A 16,243-nucleotide genomic window follows, 5' to 3' on the forward strand; every position below is an offset into this window, starting at 1 on the left:
AAACAATGCTTTTTGCTTTTTATTTACTTTATTTCATTACGTTTTTAATTTTGTACGTGATAAAAGCATACGCGTTTCTTAGTTGTTTAAAATAAATAGTTTTATAAGAATTCGAGTTCAGAATGTTCAATTTAAATTCAGAAAATAACAAAACAACAGAAGAGCGCTTTCCTCATGCGGAAACACATTTAAAAATGAATCTCCACTAACCACTATTATTTTTCGCGTATCAATTTTTTGAGTGGGTCCCACACATTTCGACAGCTTTTGGTATTTTTTAATATTGTTTTCGATTTTTTTTCTTTTAGCATGGAGCTTTGAAATGCTCCCCTTTTCATTTTTTAAACTTATTTTTTATATGGTTTTCGTCGGTTGAAAATGGCGGAATTTAAAAAATAACAAAACAACCGTGATAATCATTTGATTGTCATATGACAGTCAGTAGTGACAACATGATTAAATCGGATAAACTGTTCTCGCATACATAAAATTCCGTTGAGAATTATGTATCTGTCTCACATGAATAATGGTATCTGCTGTATGTTCTTTTGTTCTGTACCAGGTGTCCGAAACTTTCCCAGTTTGAGTCCTTTTTCATGATTATAGGCTGTCGTTGGGTACATTCGAACATGCGTGTGCGAACAAAGGAACATACGTAAATTTGAGTATCAATGTTTACGTCATCGCAGGATCAGCATTGTCAATTACAAGTGTGAGTGTATTAGTTAAACTATCAGCGTTTCTTGTAGGGGAGTTAATAGAACCTTGTCAATTGCTGGTAGCCATCATCCGGGGGCAAAATCCTTAGCCAGATAAACAATTTTGCATGTATGGCAAGGTGCACACGAGGCTACGCGTGATAGACGCGTACAAGATATTTCATATAGCTACAATTTCTCTACGCCTCAAGATCTGTGCACGAAGCTACTTTCGAGCGTTGCTGCAAAAAGCAAATAATTATTGAAAAAAATAAAAAAATTTAAATTTCTTCAGCTCTATATGTCCCCGAAACCAAAGTAAATTGGTATTAAACGTTGTTTGCATCCCCGTGCCTTTGTAAATTATGAAAGGCATTTTTACACCACTGCGGACTAGAGAAAAGGGTGATTTCTAATTTCCAACACTTTTTAGCCTTTTAAACGCTTCAACAATGTCTAACCAAGCTGTTGTGGTGTTTAATACTCTTTTTCGCTTTGGTAATATACCTTTCACGCACTTTTATTAACTAAAGTAACATTTTTTAACTAATTACACAAATTTGCATACAAAAAAATGTAAACAAACATCTTGTTCTTCCTTTTTCTCAAGCGTACGTACGCTCAGCGAACAACATTGCTGTACGCTTAGCTACACGAAAATTTCATGCTTTGTCGCTTTCATGCAGCTGACGCCTCGTATGCAGCTCTCCATTCAGATACATGTATTGGGCATAAAAGCGTACAAATATCGCCTGCAGCGTCTATGACGCGTAGCCTCGTGTGCACCTTGCCTAAATGTAACAACTATTTGAGCCAGATAAAAACAGATAGAAGTCTGGTTCAATTTGTGAGCCAGATAATTTGTTAATTACTTCTCCTTAGTTTGGCAACGCTGCCTTTAATAAACCTCCGTTTTAAAAAAATAGATTTCGCTGCTTAGACTTTCGCCGTATGAGTTAAATGAAAAACATCGGCGACATCTGCCTATCACATTTCACGTGTGCGAAAATTTCACGACATCTGCTTCTCAAGTCTCTCAATAAACCAGAGCATTCTCATGAGAATTGAGCGTGAGCCGGAGCTGTAAAACAAAGCCGGCCAAACAAAACTGTCGCATGCGAAAGAGAAGAGAAGTGAAATGAAGATAAGAGAAAGGAATATAAGAAAAGTTCATTTTTAGTGAAATTTCACTGGTCAATACAGTGAGTGAATCAATTAATTGCAAGGAGTTTTACGCATACAACTGAATCTGATTATAAACCCGATGTGTGATCACGATCGTTTGCTTTCGCTTGTCACTCACTAAAATCAACAGTGAATGCAAAAGCATTGTGAATGATGACTAAGTGTGATATCTTCTGCATAAACGTCAAAATTCCAAAGTGATTGGATCACCTGATTTGTAAATGACTATTGCTGTCTCATTCTGTATCTCTTTCTATCACCCGCTGAAGATAGGCGCCGCCATATTGAACAGCCTGTCAAAACGCTGAAAGTAGCCATATTGAACACCCTGTGAGGCAGTTGACAGATAAGATAACACACTTTGTCATCATTCACAATGTGCAAAAGGAAAATTCCATGGTACTTTTTGGGCACTAGTGATGGAACGATATTTCGCATTTGGTGATTGCATCGCCGCTATTGATAAATCGCTAATAGCAATTGCTATTGCAATCCAAATATATCAGTGATTGGCGATTTTCCTTCATTCGATTCTTTTGAATGACAATCACCTCTGGCAGAATATCGCCAATAGCCATTGGTGATTTTCCTTCGGCATGAAATTCTAATACTAATAGTGATAGAGGCGATGCAATCATCGATAGGGAAATATCGTTTTTCACTACTCATCTGTGTGCTTTACTTTCCGACCGAGTAAAAAAGTTTATTGGATACAAAAAGGAATAATTTTCTCGAAAATTTAAAAAAATACTTTTAAAAAAGTTTGCCAGCTATTATCGAAAAATTGGGATAGTTGTCTTAAGAACTGCACAACGAAAAAAATTTCTCGTTAACAGATATTGGTAAATAAGGGCTGCTTTTTGTGCAGAGAAATTAAGGAAACGGCGAACGGAACGAAGCAAACTTGTGCAACAACAATTTGGACGACGAAGTGATGTGTAATAATTGCAAACAATGGTTTTGCAATGGGCGTGGAAGCACATCTAACCTTTCTGGCTTATAAAAAATTACCCTAGGTGGATCCAACACCGGTTTGGGGATAAAAAAAAAAATGCGCACAGAACACCTTTCTGCATTAATGTGTGTGTGTGTACATCAAATGTGGCAAAAAACAACAACCACATGGAAATTTGAACCGATTTTTTGCTTATATCTTTTGACAGAAATAAAAATTAAATTTTCGCTTTCGGATTCTTAAAACGGACCTTTGATAAATTTCGACAAAAATTAGGTGGTGCACCGTCTGGTAAAACGTTACCGAAACTAATGCATGTGTTATTCATAGTTTAATACTTCCAGGCTGTAGCCGTTAACAATTTTATAAAATTTGTGTTTTTGGTGGAAAAATGAAAGAATTATAGAAACATATATCAATCGTCGTATTGAAATAGATTAACTCAAAATTTAAGTTTTTTGGGAGAATGCAATTCAAGCTTTGTCATATGGTTGAATTCTCCGGCTAATTTCTAGGGCACTAAAGTGGGTGGCTAATTTTCTGCTAAAGAATATTTTTAAATTACTTTGAAGAATTTGCTATATTTTTCCTCTGTATTTTTCATTAAAAATTGATCAACTTTACTATACAAATATTATGCAGCCAAATAAAATTTTCACAATAAATTCATACAGAGTATTTCTGAAAACATCGGTGTAATAAAATATAGTAAATAAATCATGTTTTTATGGTGTTACATATACAGATTTATTTCGGGTTGATTCATCTTACATTTAAAAATCAAAGCATTTTCAATTAGCAAAATTTATAAAACAAATATGCTTATACATCTATTTCCGATAGTTTCATCTCATTGAGTGTAATACGAGTCTGAACATATTGTCGTCAGCCAGTTAATAATATTGTATCATAACATCTCAGAAAATTAGAATTTCACATTACATCAATTTACAATAAAAGGTACATATTTTTTCTTTTTATTCCAATTTTGGTTTATATATTCTGTATACTAAATTAAATTAATGTATAACATTGAATCTACTCCGGTAAACAAACTTAAACATTAATTTTGTATATCCAAGCATACAAATAATAGCAGATTCGCTTATTAAAGATAAATTAAAGCGATCGCCATAGCTGTAAAGGGGAATATTTTGAATAAGGTGCCACGACTTTCCAACTTTTTTTTCGAGGGGTAGAGGGGGTCGTAAAAATCACCAAAATGGAATCCGCAGCTCTAGGAAACTCTTAGGTTATGAAATATAAGCTTTTTAATTTACAAATTTAGTAAAATTTCAACTTAAGTCCTGCACTTAAAATTCGGGTCGCACATGTCGATAGCAGTATTAAAAGACGCGTATTTGCGTCAAGATTCAGAATCCGAAGCAGAAACCATATTTTTTTTATCTCGTTTAAAAGTTATTCGCGGAAAACCCGGATACTTTTGTCGCGTTTTTCGTTGTTGCAATTAAACAAATGAAAACATATGAAGGTGGTGAATAGTGTTGCCAACTCCGCAAAAATATCTTTTTATCTTGATAGAACATTATAAGGTGGTGGCACGTCGACATGGTTGGTAAATTTCTAACATTTTTCACAAATAAAAACTGCAATATAACAATCGAATACGACACAAAATATGTTAGCAAGTATTTTTGTTGTATGGGGAGCATGTTTACAACAGTGCTTCGCGAAATTTTGTATGAGAATCGGCAAGGCGTAATAAACTTCAATTGCCAAGTCTGAAGTTCCTTCATATTTACAAACGCAACATCTTGGTTGATTGTGACGATGTCATTGGAATGCATAAGCTTGTGTTAATCGCATCTATATGAAAAATGTCATTGTTTCACCGCCTTAGATTGCTCGTATTTTAATGGAGAACGGTAGAATGAGCGACACTGGCGACATCTGATATTGAAAAGTAACCAAATCCCAAATTTTTTTTCAAGCAAATCATAAGAAGAAGAATTTGACATTTGCTTTGGCTAATGGTGTTGGCACACTCTGCAAGTGAATTTTTTTTTCCACTGGTTGGTAAATTTTCTAACATTTTTCACAATTAAAAACTGCAATATAACAATCGAATACTACACAAACAACAAAATATGTTAGCAAGTATTTTTGTTGTATAGAGAGAATGTTTACAACAGTGCTTCGCGAAATTTTGTATGTGAATGGGCAAGGCGTAATAAACTTCAATTGCCAAGTCTGGTGTTCCTTCATATTTACAAACGCAACATCTTGGTTGATTGTGGCGATGTTATTGGAATGCATAAGCTTGTGTTAAACGCATCCCCTGCAAAAATTGTTGGATTACGTGTTCCATTTTCTTCATGTTGGAGTACTCTAACAATACTCCTTTGCAATGCGTTTGCGGACCACCAACAGCCGATCACTGCTCGTTTTTTAACGACAGTGATCACGACACGATGACCATCGAACAGAGTTGCCAAAAGTAAAATATTGCATGCAAATAACTTATAATAAAATTTTACTTTGGCAACTCTGATAAAATGCAACAGCGCACTGGTTTTATGTATACATATTATATTAGTTTCTTTATTCACGTATGCGTATTAGGGTGGTTCAAGTTCTTATAGTAAAAACCCAAGTTGAATGTTAAGGCTACGGGACCCTCGAATTCTTGTATATTTGATAAAAGAAGTGAGGAGCCAAAATTTCAAGATTATAGGTCATTTGGAAGGCAGCGCTCAATGCTGTTTAAAATCTGAAAACTGGAATTTTTCTAAAATTTCTGGAAAAAATGATTAGACATGTTAGGATACAAGAACCTTAATATATATGCATGTTTTAAAGTACGAACCTTCTTTAAAATAAGTACATTTTATTTTGAATATAAATAATCAATATGAAGTCTTTATAATTTTCCTTTGGAAGTGGGTGGTTTCTGTAGGCTTTCTAAAACGACCTTCTTGTTGTTGTTACAGTCGGAACTTCTTTTTGGTTAGCCTCTACAATCTGCCTCAATAACTGTTTTTCCTCCTCATCATTTGTTATGAGTTTGTTAAAATCTTGAATTAGTTTAACGCCTCTTTAGCCGATGTAATTGACCACTTTGATTTTATTAATTGTATTTCTTGCCTCCTTAAACTCTGGCTTCTGTTCCCATTCACTAGAGTGTTTGTCCAAAAAGCTTTGCTTTATGTTTAGCTTAGTAAACAACAACATTGTTCTACTATTAGCAAAATCTGCCAATTCACATTCATCACTTAGTAAATTGGCATTTCCTCTAATCATCCTCTCCGGTGCAGGGAGAGAGACATCTTATTTACAATGCTTACTTTGTTTTCATGGCTCACTTTTGCGGAAAAAACTGATAATCCGACCAGCTCGTCGCATAGGTACCACAAATGTGACTGCATTTTTTTATGGTTTTAGCTATCTCTTCATCAACTGCTCAGTATTTCCCAACCTCTTTCCAAAACATTAGGTAATTGAAAGCTGCATTGGTGCTGATTGGAGTCTCTACCCAGTTTTTCACGTGCTCCAAAACGAATAAACCAAATTTTTTTATCCTTATTTGTGAGATAAACTCCTTGATTTTGGAAAAGGCGCAATTTATATGCATAAATAAGCTTAGTCATCCATCGAGCGTGATGTATTGGCCCAGGTGCTCTCCAGTGTATTTTTTTCTATTGGTTGCCCCAACACCAACAGCGCCAGTTCATTAAGTTCGAGGTAGTCATCTCGAGGATGATCTTTCTTACTTAGATGATGAAGGAAGGAATCGATGGCACTACTTCTTAACTCAGCTTTTCCAGGAGAAAAAATTAATGGTGTGTGATCTGATCGATCAACTTCATTTCATGATTCCTTTAACCTTTTAAATATGGGAATTTAAGGAGAGCTTGAAGGTCACAAACATAATGTAAATACCTTGCTCAAATTTATTTCCATTATGTGGTGGCAACATGGCAACCATAAAAGTTCTTTGTTCAGTTGTTTTTCAATGAAATTGCATACAAAATTCTTCATACCGGTGTTGACGCTTGTTGTGTCAAAGCCCATACCAATGACTTTATCATCGAGATGCCAAGTCTTAAGAGTTTTAAGTACTGCATCTCCAGTTTTCGTACCTGTTGCACTAGCCAACTTTGGCACCCCAGCAGTTTCTCATTTCCATCACCATAGGAAACTAGCACTGGTAGTCTGTCTACTTTTTGTGAACCTAAAATGTCAGGCAAGATTTTCCTGTCACAATGAACAGCAATTGGTTCTTTTATGTCTTCTAACTTTGACATCATCTCTGTCGAAAAATTCTGCCTTGCTGCTTCTCGTTTTCTTTTTATCGAACTTCTTGAAAGCGGCAATGCTGCGGGATCATGGCCAAGTGCGGCGGCAATATGAACGATAAGCCTTACAGCCTCACGATCGGACACTTTATTTCTGTCTAAAGCCCCTGCCTCATTCATGTCAAAAAGCTCTTGTTGTTGTTGTTGTTGTAGCGATTAGGTTACTCCCCGAAGGCTTTGGGGAGTGTTATCGATGTGATGGTCCTTTTTCGGATACAGATCCGATACGCTCCGGTAACACAGCACCATTAAGGTGCTGGCCCGACCATCTCGGGAACGATTTATATGGCCACATTGAACCTTCATGGCGTCCCTCCCTCCCCACCCCCAAGTTCCATGTGGAGCTTGGGATCGCCAGAGCCTCGTCTGTTGGTGAAACGGGATTCGCCGCTCGAAGGTGAGGTTGACAATTGGGTTGGAGAAGCTATATATTGCGCTACACAACCCCTTGGTTCAGAAACATCTTCGTTCTTGCCACCTAAAACTTTTTCAAATTTTTTTTTGGAAGAAGGCTGATATAATTCATAATCAGTACCATTTTCTGAATTCCTTTGGCCCTTAAACCATTATTTAAGCCAGCATCGGGTATATTGATGGAAGGAGTAGTGGATTTTGTAGCAGGTCCTTAACACCGATTAAGTAAACACTGTCTGCCTGACGCGTCTTAAGTGCACTCATTTTGATTGAAGTATAGTTTAAACCGGCGGCCACCGTGGTTTGATTGTAGCGTGCTCCGCCTACCACACCATATGCCCGGGGGGTTCCCACCCCGGGCAAAGCAACATCAAAATTTTAGAAATAAGGTTTTTAAATTAGAAGAAAATTTTTCTAAGCGGGGTCGCCCCTCGGCAGTGTTTGTTTTCTGCCATGAAAAGCTGTCAGTGAAAACTCATCTGCCTTGCAGATGCCATTCGGAGTCGGCATAAAACACGTAGGTCCCGTCCGGCCAATGTGTAAGGAAAATCAAGAGGAGCACGACGCAAATTGGAAGAGAAGCTCGGCCTTAGATCTCTTCGGAGGTTATCGCGCCTTACATTTATTTATTTTATAGTTTAAACCTGAAATAAAAAAGGGGCTGATAACATGTTTAATATCAAATTTATTGAAGACCACACGTTTTTCAACTTCTGAATCCTTAAAAACAAACAAATAAAAATTTACAGAATTTACGAAAACTAAGCCTTGTTGAGCACTGCTTTCTATATGCTCTACAGAGTTAAAATTTTGCTTAGATGAATCTTCCGTTGGATGTAACAAAATTGGAGGGTCCCTTGGTTTCTAAAATAAACTTTGGTTATTTGGACCACCCTAATGCGTATGCGTATTATATTAGTTTCTTTATTCACACAAATGCTAAATAACAAGAATATTCGTAGTATAAAATATAAAAGTTGTATTGCCCCTCTTCATTTACTTTCATTTTAAATTAAATTCACTTCGGTAATTCTTTCTGACACAATTCCTCTTTAGTACTTTGGCATATGATCCTCTGTGGGTGCTCCATAGAGTACTACAGTGAAAGTACTTTGGAAAGTACTCTAACGTATGTACTCTATGGATTACTAACAAACAGAGCGAGAGTGGGATCACCTACTCCTCTCCTAGGACATCGCAATGTTAATTGGAGCACATTTTTTGTATGAATACAGATTAGATTTGGAGCAGTCCTATACCCCCAAAGGAGTATTCCTTACATTATTTATAGAGTACTCGCGTTTTTTGAAGGGTCTATATGAAAAATGTCATTGTACCGCGGCCTTGAGATGCATATAAAAGCCCCGTCACATGGAAAACTATAGATATGTTTATCGCAATCTTATAGCGTTTTCTTTTCTGAAATAAATTGTTGCCTAAGTAAATGGTAAAGCCTTAATAGAGTTACTCCTACCCCAGAAAATTTTCAACATTTATAGTGCATACAAAGAACATTTCAACTCACGTCAATTTGGCGGCCACCGTGGTGTGATGGTAGCGTGCTCCGCCTATCACACCGTATGCCCTGGGTTCAACTCCCGGGCAAAGTAACATCAAAATTTTAGAAATAAGGTTTTTCAATTAGAAGAAAATTTTTCTAAGCGGGGTTGCCCCTCGGCAGTGTCTGGCAAGCGCTCCGAGTGTATTTCTGCCATGAAAAGCTCTCAGTGAAAACTCATCTGGCTTGCAGATGCCGTTCGGAGTCGGCATAAAATATGTAGGTCCCGTCCGGCCAATTTGTAGGGAAAAATCAAGAGGAGCACGACGCAAATTGGAAGAGAAGCTCGGCCTTAGATCTCTTCGGAGGTTATCGCGCCTTACATTTATTTTTTTTTTTTTATGACCTAGAAGGTTCAATGTGGTCATATTAAATCATTCCCGAGATTGTCGAGCTTTATACCTTAATGGTGTTTGTTAACGGAACATACCGGATATATATCCGGTAAAGGACCATCAACTTCGATAACATTCCCCGAAACCTTGTGGGAGTTTCTTTATCGCTACAACAACAACAACAATTGGTTATGGTTTGTCGATAACAAGTTTCTAGTGTTAGGCAAGGTGCACACGAAGCTACGCGTCATAGACGCTGCAAGCGAAATTTGTGGGCTTTGATGCCGAACACATATATTTGAATGGAGAGCTGCATACGAGGCGTTCGCAGCCTGAAAGCGACAAAGCATGAAATTTTCGTGTAGCTAAGCGTACAGCAATGTTGGTCGCTGAGCGTACGTACGCTTGAAAAAAAGGAACAACAAGATGATTATTTACATTTTTTTGTATGCAAATTTGTGTAATTTGTTAAAAAATGTTACTTTAGTTAATAAAAGTGCGTGAAAGGTATATTACCAAAGCTAAAAAGAATATTAAACACCACAACAGCTTCAACATTGTTAAGCGTTTAAAAGGCTAAAAAGTGTTGGAAACTAGAAATCACCCTTTTCTCTAGTCCGCGGTGGTTTAAAATTGCCTTTCATAATTTACAAAGGCACGGGGATGGAAACAACGTTTAATACATATTTTCCTTTGGTTTCGGAGACGGATGGATATAGCTGAAGAATTTTAATTTTTTATTTTTTTCAATAATTATTTGCTTTTTGTAGCGACGCTCGAAAGTATCTTCGTGTGCAGATCTTGAGGCGTAGAGAAATTGTAGCTATATGAAATAACTTGTACGCGTCTATGACGCGTAGCCTTGTGTGCACTTTGCCTTAGTAGAAAAAATAAAACGGCCAGCGTGGTTCCGCTATTAAAGCCTGGAAAACCAGCTAACATCGCAGATTCTTATCGCCCGATATCTCTCCTATCGCCAGTAGTCAAGACACTTGAAACCATTCTGCTTCCCCATTTTAATCCAAATTTGCATATTGCCAAACATCAGCGTGGCTTCCGGAAATTACATAGCACTATCACCGCACTAAATACCATTAGCATACATATAAATTCCGGATTAAATCAAAAACCCCACTATAGGACAGTACTCGTTGCTTTAGACCTGTCAAAATCTTTTCATACGGTCAGCCACGACTGCAGGACCAGAAAGGGTCTCCTCTTCCTCCAAGTCCCAAAAGGTGGGCCGCAAATTATCTGTCTGGTCGGCAAGCATCGGTGCAATTCAGGAACGTAACATCAAAACCGAACAGAATTAAACAAGGGGTGCCACAGGATGATGTCCTATCCCCACTTTTGTTTAATTTCTACATATCTAAGCTACCTTCGCCACCGGAAGGAGTCACAATCGTTTCCTACGCCGATGACTGCACAATAATGGCCACAGGCCCAGGCCCAGAGATCGATGAGCTATGCAATAAAATAAACGGCTATCTCCCTGATCTCTCCAGTTTTTTCGCCTCGCGAAACCTGGCATTGTCACCGACTAAATCTTCCGCGACCTTATTTACAACATGGACGCCCCAAATGTCGACCATATTGAACATCCACGTCGATGGCACTACGCTACCGACTGTCCTACACCCCAAAATCTTGGGTGTGACGTTTGATCAGGATCTACATTTTGGTGCGCACGCAACCGCAATTGTTCCGAGAATTCAGAGCCGTAATAAAATCCTCAAATACCTTGCTGGCAGTACCTGGGGAAAAGATAAAGAAACGCTCATGACCACATACAAAGCAATTAGCCAGCCGATTACGTGCTACGCGTCACCCATATGGTCGCCAAGCCTAAAAACCACCCACTGGAAGAAACTACAGGCCTGCCAAAATACTGCTCTCAGAATCGCCACGGGCTGTCTTCTTATGTCCCCAGAACACCATCTGCATAATGAGGCGAGAATACTCCCCATCAGGGAGAGAAATGAGATGCTGACCAAACAGTTTCTGTTCAATACCCAGAAACCTGGGCATCCCAACAGACATCTGATTGACGAACCAGCACCGCCTAGGGGCCTAAGGAGTCATCTCCGTAAGCATTTTGAGGAAATACGGCACCTGAGAACCCAGCCGTATGAAGCGGAAAAACACAAGCAGGTCCTTGGTGAACTCCATAGACAGGCGTCGGACCTTTATGTCGGGGATTGCCTGGTGAATCCAATACTTGAAGAAAAATATCCAGAACTCGCGGAAGAGGAACGCATACTCCCCAGGGAAACGCGTGTCACTCTTGCTCAACTTCGTTCTGGATACTGTAACAGGTTAAACTCTTACCTATCCAGAATCAACCCCGACATACAAAATGTATGCCCCGCTTGCAATGTGTCCCCACATGACACCAACCATCTCTTTAATTGTAATGTGAAACCAACGCCTCTAACACCCCTTTCCTTATGGTCCACCCCTGTTGAAACGGCAAGTTTCCTTGGACTCCCGTTAGAGGATATTGATGACAATTTGTGATCGGTCGCGGCTATTAGGTGGGGCGAGCATTGCTACAACAACAACAACAACAACCTTCGTAGTAGAGTTGGTAGCAATGCTGAGCATCAGCCCCTGCCCCCGTCTTCTCCCCCCCTCTTTTCCGGCAGCAATCGTGCAGGTCAGGGAAACAGACTTTTAGTCCCTACCTCCGTTTGCACCGTTTGCCAGCACAGAATATATAGGTTTGCGACATCTGCCCAATGCAGCTCCTGCCTTGGGTGGTGCCACTTTCCCAAATGTTCTGGTCTCCGCGACGGCAACCCCCAGACGGGTTTCATCGCGCCATGTTGCCAGGTCGCAAAACCAAATCCTCCGGGTACCCCAATGCTTGCCCAAGGACGCCCAGTCCCAGGGCCACAACAGCAATTGCGTCCTGGCCTTCCACAACCCAGGCGCAGTCACCCGTCACTTACCCCTAGAGTGGCGACGTCTCCCCTTATGCACTTCAGAATCCTGCAGTTAAACTGTAATGGACTAACTGGGAAGATTACGGAGATAGTCGATTTCATGAAGCGGCACAACATCCGCATTGCTGCGATTCAAGAGACTAAACTCACAGCAAGATCTGCATTGCAGACCTGCTCTGGGTATAACGTCCACAGGAAAGACCGCGAGAGCGGAAATGGAGGCGGTCTCGCGTTTATCATACACCACTCTGTGCAATATTATATATTTGATCCTGGCATCGACCGCAGGGACAATTTCTTAGAACGTCAAGGCCTATCTGTCCGGTCAGGCGATGCAAACCTAGAAATCATCAACATCTACATCCCTCCTGCCACCTGTTGCCCCAGTGGATACCGCCCTAACATCAGGCCCTTACTCACTGGTAACAATCGCATTATCTTAGGTGATTTCAATGCCCATCATGATCTATGGCATTCAAACTTGCGGGCGGACAGTAGAGGTGAGATGTTGGCGGATCAAATAGAAGAAACGACGTTCTGCAAAATAAACGGAGACGCCCCCACACGTATGGTAGGAAGCTGTCACAGCTCGCCAGATATCTCAATCGTGAGCGAAAAACTCGTAAACTGCGTCAACTGGCAGCCGATGATAACATTGGCATCCGACCACCTGCCCATACTCATTTCGCTTGAGCGTACCGCCGACTTCATCGTCACTGAAAAACGCACTTTCATAAACTTCAAAAAAGGAAAGTGGGAAGAATATAAATCCTTTACAGACAGCCACTTTGCTGCCCTCCCTATACCGACTGATGCCCGCCAAGGGAGCGTGCCTTCCGTAAGGTCATTAAATCCGCCTCGGCACATTTCATTCCCGCCAAGAGAATTCCCGAAATCCGGCCCCAATTCCCGGCGGAGGCCGTAAACTTAGCAAGAGAACGTGACCTTATAAGACAGCTTGATCCAGGCGACCCCCAAATAAGGGATATAAACCAACGCATCAGATTGCTTGTGGATGAACACAAGCGGGCGAAATGGGAGGAGCACCTAAGAGGTTGTAACCTCTCTACCGGTGTGGGTAAACTTTGGTCCACCGTAAAGTCCCTATCGAATCCGACTAAGCACAAAGACAAAGTTTCCATCGCCTTTGGCGACAAAGTGCTGTCGGACGCGAAAAAATGTGCGAGCGCTTTCTGCCGACAATATATAATGCATACTACGGTCGACAAAGATAGACGGAGAGCCAATAGACACGCACATAAACACAAATTCAGCGCGTCACCAATCACCATCACCGCTAAAGAGGTTGAGGACGCCATTGGTCGTGCTAAACCATCCAAAGCAGTGGGCCCAGACGGCATAGCCATGCCGATGCTTAAAGGCCTAGGGAAAGAGGGTTTCAAATATTTGGCGCATGTCTTCAATCTGTCTCTTTCCACCTTTGTCATACCTGAGAAATGGAAAATGGCCAAGGTGGTCCCGCTACTAAAGCCTGGGAAACCAGCTAACATAGGAGTCATATCGCCCGATATCTCTCCTATCGCCAGTGGCCAAGACGCTTGAAGCCATTTTGCTCCCCTACTTCAAAAAATTTGCAGCTAGCCTGTCATCAGCATGACTTTAGAAAACTCTATAGCACCACCACCACAATGCCATTAGCACCCAGATAAATTACGGTTTAAATCAATACCCCCACCATAGAACAGTACTCGTAGCGCTAGACCTATCAAAAGCTTTTGATACGGTCAACCATGGCTCGTTACTGCAGGACCTGGAAGGGTCTACCCTTCCCCCATGTCTTAAAAGGTGGACCGCAAATTATCTGGGTGGTCGGCAGGCATCGGTGCAATTCAGAAACGAAACATCAAAACCAAGGAGAATTAAACAAGGGGTGCCACAGGGTGGTGTCCTATCCCCACTTTTGTTTAATTTCTACATATCTAAGCTACCTTCACCACCAGAATAAGTCACTATCCTTTCCTACGCCGATGATTGCACAATAATGGCCATAGGACCAAGCAGATCGATGATCTTTGTACCAAAATAACCAGCTATATCCTTGATCTCTCCAGGTTGAAACTCTGTTCTTCATTCAACTCCATTCTACTGCCTAGCATGCAGTTAGCTACATAACATCAACTTAAGCTGCCAAATTTCATAGTTAACAATGACAGCAGCATTGCTGACAAGGGCAAGTGTGTGGCTCCATTCTGACAGGAACTCGGTAAATTTGGCTTTATGGGAAAATCCGGGTTGCCATTGTTGTTTGGGTTGAAAAGGGTCAATCAGGGGTCAGTGATTTAGTTTTCGTTGAAAGGAATAGTGGAGGAAACGCATCACCAAAAATTTCACAACAGTTAGCCTGCATAAATTCTCTGCAGGAGTCGGTTAGCTAATTACGTAGTGGTAATGAGCAATTGCGAAAGGAAAGAAATAATGCCACCGCATCTAACATTCCAGCTGCTCCATCTCTGCCATAACATTGACATCATCTGCCATAACATCTACATCATCCGCAAAATTTTCAAACAATTTAGTGCTAAGCTCTACCACCACTGTTGATACCACCAGCGTATCTAGCATTCCGCATTGCAAGTACTTCTCAACGACCACCAAACAATCATCCATATTTTATTACCATATTTGGGAGCCATGGGATCCATACCGAATGCTCCTATGCACCTTGGGAACACGCCGCCACCGAGCCAATATTTAGCATCGCTGCCTCCCCTGCAGGCCGCACAACCACAGTTGTATCAGCCAGCAGCTGAGCAATATCGAGGAATGATGACATACGTGGAAAATGCAGCTGCTAAACTCTAACCCTTACCCACTTTCAATGGCGATCCGGAAGACTAGCCATTATTTAAAGCTAGTTACGTTGACACCACCAGAGGGTTCGGCTACAATAACAAATAAAATTTGATACAATTGCAGAAAGCGCAGGGTCGGAACGCCAAGCAAAAGGTTTCGTCACTGCCAATTTTTTCAAACGAGGTGTCACATGTTTTAGATGAGTCGAATTTGATTTCGGATGTTCTGAGTTAATGTTACGGGTACAGATGCAAAAGGTACAACAGTGCCCAGTTATAAATGAAAGAAATATTAAACAAATAGTTGACTTTTCAAATAAGCTACGTAATATAGCGGCGTTTTTGAAGTCTTCCAACTGCCATCATCAATCAATGAGCTGTATGCTATTGGAATTACTCTTCCTGAAGATACCAGCCTCGAAGAATTTCAATTCAAATTCAAGCTAGTTGGAAACAAAATATTAAATGGGACGATGATTTACCAGCGGAGCTTAACAAACGGTGGTGGTCGGCCTTTCAGAACGTGGAGCAGTTCGCAGTGCCCAGATGCCTTTCACCCCGCTATTCAACGTCAGATGCAGGGATGCATCTTAACGTTAAGCTAATCGTTTATCAAAAAATTTCCACCGTTTCCGTTGAAACACTTCGAAATATTATCGATAAAGAAATTATCAAGATAAATTGTATCTCGTTTTTAACCGAAACGAAAAGCTTTCGTTAACGTTAAAAACAATAACAAAACGTGTACTTTATATTTGAATTGTGCTGGCAATGCTATAGCCATGGTGAAGCCGTAAGGTGGTAACAGCGAGCGGATATACACACAAACTCCATGTAATTTGTTTGTGTAATTCGTTGGTGGTAATGTCAAAAATTCATGAGAAAAGTTGCAGTCACCTTGGCTAATGCTTTCACCTTTAATGACTCCACCATCAATCAGTTTTGCCAGCATAGTTTGAAATTAATAATCAACATAAACGATTTGATTTCGTTTTGATATGGCAAAAAAGAAACAAAATCA

At 40.2% G+C, this 16,243-nt stretch overlaps 1 protein-coding gene across 1 annotated transcript in view; it reads right to left on the bottom strand.

Annotated features, from left to right (window-relative positions):
- Tre1 (Trapped in endoderm 1) overlaps positions 1 to 16,243 on the bottom strand; it is a 713,802-nt gene that overhangs the window by 585,639 nt on the left and 111,920 nt on the right. The window lies entirely within an intron of this gene.

Source organism: Eurosta solidaginis, chromosome 4 (assembly GCF_040869045.1).
Source record: "Eurosta solidaginis isolate ZX-2024a chromosome 4, ASM4086904v1, whole genome shotgun sequence".
NCBI classification, from domain to species: Eukaryota; Metazoa; Arthropoda; class Insecta; order Diptera; family Tephritidae; genus Eurosta; species Eurosta solidaginis.